Here is a 4,401-nt window from a genome sequence, read left to right on the forward strand (position 1 = left end):
AAAGCAGTGGCAGGGGGAATGTAGAACGGTGGGTGGGCCGAGTATAAAGAAATGAAACTGGAAAGAGGAGCAAAGCTTAAATTCTGAATTCATGTGGAAGGTGGAGGAGGGGGAGGAATACAAGATTTTCCAGGTTTCTATCTTGGATTACTGGGGAGAAGTTTGTACCCTTCACCCAGATCAAGAATTCCAAGGGTAGGGAAAAGGTGAGGGAGAGGTCCGTGAGATCAGATTTGGAAATTATGTTTGTGCAGCAGGCTGTGTAAATCCAGATATCAACAGACAGTTTCTGAGCAGGACACACAGCTTTTCAGCATTGTCAGAATATAAATGGTGGTTGAAACCATGTGTAAGACATTGTCTGAAGAAGTTCTAGGCTCCTGGAAAATGAAGAAGAAAAGATGGTCAAAGTCTATCGGGAGCAAGGCAGGTAAGCAATCATAGGATGGAAGTATTGGCATAAGATGCCACAAGAGACTCAAGTTCCCTGGGGAAGCCAGAGAAAACTCTGTCCAGAGAGTCTTTTGGTCTTAAACATAAAAGATGAGTTGATGTTTATGAGGCAGATAAATGGGGGATGGAGCCTTCCTGGCAGGACAACCTGTGCAAAGACAAGTGGAAAAGGGCAAATCGTGGAACTTGTTATAAAACTTAATATACAACCAGGCTAAGTTTGTCTTTCCATTACCTCTAAAGAAAAGAACTGCCTGAAAATAACTGTGAGCTCCCTGGTGCAGAGGCAACCTTTTTATCCTCGGTAGCTAGCACATGCGAGGTGCTCGGTAAAAGCTGGGCTGAAATGATAGGGTCTGTTCAAATAAATAATGTAATATACCAAAATATAATTCCAGAGAGACTACTCACATACTAAAAAGGGAGAAAACCTTGTAATCAGGTCAGTGTATTCACTCAATACCGACTAGTTTAAACCAACTACTGTACAAATTGCCAGCCCCCTACTCCTTAAGTCAGCCCCCCATAAGAAAACCCAGCAAGCAACGCAGTGTTTGCCAAACTGTCCTCACCTAGTGGAAGCAACAGTCTATTTACACAGGCTCTTCCCTGCTTAGTCCTGCTTAGAGAAGTCTTATTATAAACATTCTATCTAAACTAGCCCACACACTGTTTGCCTTAATGTGTTGCTCTTGACCTCTAATAATTTCATTGATATTCCCCTAACACCCGGCATAGCTCAGACTCAGAATAGTAGGTGTCTAAGTATTTGTGGACCAACTCTCAGGCATTAGCTGACTTCTGAATGAAATGAGGACTTGGCATTCAGTATTCTAATGTTTTTGGCTGTGTGGCAAATCTCTTATTTTTTACTACACAGAACTCTTTCTTTATTTGTGCAATAGTACTGCTATTTTGTTTTGGAGATCTACTCCTCAGTCACCAGATATAGCTCTGGAAAATGCCTGGAGTCACACTCCCTCCCTTGGCCAAAATACAGGCACATGACCATGCTGGTAAAGCCAATGGTTTTTAAACATTATTTGAAATTTGAATAAAGTGACCTAATATTCAGGAACTGAATATCATCATTCCTTCCTATTGTATGTATCTGGAGCTATTCTAGTTCTTATCTTTCCTAATACTGGGTCTTCAGATTTACTCTTGATTTATGAGTTACCTCCATAAATTGTTATAAGTTTTGTTTTAGCTTAACTTGTTCAGAATTGGATTCTGTTGCTTATAACCAAAGAATTCTAATCACACATAGTTCTAATATGCTATGAGACATAGGCAGCAAGAGGAGAGAGAAGAAGAGAGTAGGAAATGATGCAGAAACATATTGAGTAGAGAGACTTATTGAAATATAAATCCAAAAGATGAATTTTATCAGCTTTGTCTTTTTTTGTTGTTTTCTAAGCAAAACATAATTGTGTATTTTTAAATTATTAAGTGTAGCCTTTGGGTAATGGCTTTCAAACTTGGTGAGTGTAATAATCACTTGGGACATTTGTTAAAATGTAGATGTCCAGGCCTGGAACCAGAGGTTCTGATTCTACTGGCCCACATGGGAATCTGCATAACTTAACAAGTTTTCTAGATGATTCTCAGACCCTGCTTTGGGAAACACTGCTTTAGTTCTACTGTATATGGAAAATGGCAGCTAATCAGATCTGTGAGCACAGCAAAATCTGTCTGTTCCCAGCTCAGTTTTCCTAAACAATCCCAAACTTCTAGTCAAAATGACTGTCTTACAAAAGACTCCATCTTTGCCAATGACAATGGTGGCCTATAAATGGATTGTAAGATAAATTTATGTATAATAAAATAACAAAAACCAATTTTAATTTTCATTGCATTGAGCAAGAGGCAATGAGATTACAAGAGGGAGAATATAGCCTTAGTAAACTAAAACCACCATCTTTACTTCATAATACAATTTTTGTAATTTAGATAGAAGCACCTTCATATGGGTCTGATTTAATTTCCTGTAATCTTTTATATATACTTATGTTCATTCCAAATACCACCATATGCCTGAGAAGAAAATCTCTATTATACAGGATGAAAATTCATTATTACAGAGTATCCCTTAAAATGGAGGATGGGTGGTGCCAAGACCTTAATACGTTGCTAGACTAACTCCACAGGGAAGGTCATCTAGGGCCTACATGCAGCATGTTCCATGTGAGTTCCACAAACTTACTTGGAGAACTGAGTTTACTTTATTAAAAGCCAAGGCAACAGAAATAAAGGATCCCATACGGCTGTATCTAAGCATTCTTATACACAAGATATTCCAATTACTTTTTAAAAAAATGTGGTTAATGCTTTTACAGATGTATCTTTATATAAAAGGAATAAAACAAATATGTTATAGGAAACAGTCAAGGCCTGACTGTGTTTGTATGCAATGCCCTGTTTGAGTTCAACTGCTATTTTACTTACCTATTTTTATAATGCTTTATATTAATTTATAACAATTCCTCAGTTATAGTATTACTCCATACATACCATGCAAAGCTTTCATCTTGGGAAAAAAGAATCTTATTTTTAAATTCCTTTTCAATTTTAAATCCAATTCAGCATGATTTGACAATTGTTTATTGGAAACCTACAAGATGCTCATTACTACACTAGACACTGGGGAGGATGGAAAATGTATAAAGTGAAAAATTTTATAATGTAACTATATAAAACAAGATATTCAAAAGTAGATTTTAAAAACCAGAAGATAGCCAAGGCATTGTGTAGAGGACTATGGGGTCACATTATACAGAGCTGAGCACACCACACTTGAGGGAGCTCATGTGACAAGACTAAGTTAACAGAGGACCTCTGTTCCCTGCCCTACTTTCCGCACGTGACATACACAAGATTTACAAGAGGGAGGAGAATGTGCAGTAAAAACCAGTGTCTGAGTACTGAGTTCATATTTAGGAATTAGTCATGGACTTGGAGCAATATTTTCATTACTTATACACAAGCTTACTAATCAAAAAATCAAAGAAATAATAGAAAGTAAACACAGAATTTTTTATTAGAACTTCAGGCTTAAAAAAACCTCTTTTGCTCGATGCCACTGCTACATGTGACAATCGCATTAGACCATGTGTGTTGTAACTTTCACCAAACGTTTCCCAAACATCCCCTTTCTGCAGCAGATGGTATTAAGCTACAGGGAAATTATTTTTCTTCTAACCCTACTTTGTGCTATATTGCACTGATCTCTGGCTTTTACTGCCCAGCAATCTTCACTTACCTTACTTTTGATGATAGTTCTCAAGCTGTAGAGGGCAGGGGTAGGTTTAATTGATTCCCTGATTAGCACCAGAAATTTGGAAATTTTTAATTCAACATGACTTGGCAATTGTTTATAGAGTATGCCTGTGATGCTCAGTACTCCTGTGGACACTAGGAAGGATGCAAAAGATGCCTAACAGGATCACTGCCCTCTAGGAGCTGGAGATCCCGTTGACAGGTAGATAGCAAGAAGTAAATGGAACAGTAGGAGGTGACAGGTGAAGCTTTCAGGATGACGGTGTTGATGGTAGCAATGCCCTTTAGCAAAGAGTTGTCTTGTGTACAATACATTTGTTTTTAATACTCAAGAATAACAGGAGTATTCTTAAGAAAACTAGGGCACAATAACATGGATGGATCTAGAGGGTATTATGGTCAGTTTAATAAGTCAGGCAGAGAAAGATAAATACCATATGATTTCACTTATTTGTGGTGTATAAAAACAAAGTAAAACAGAAGGAACAAAACAGCATTAGACTCACAGATACTGAGAAGCTACTAATGGTTATCAAGGGGAAGGGGCCTGGGTAGGTGTAGCAGGGAAGGGGAGGGGGACTGTTGAACCACTGTAGTGTATATTTGATGCAATTAATTAATTAATTAAAGAAAAAACAAAACAGTATTCTGCAGAGTAGAAATGTGCAA

Source organism: Manis javanica, chromosome 3, assembly GCF_040802235.1.
Source record: "Manis javanica isolate MJ-LG chromosome 3, MJ_LKY, whole genome shotgun sequence".
Lineage (NCBI taxonomy): Eukaryota > Metazoa > Chordata > Mammalia > Pholidota > Manidae > Manis > Manis javanica.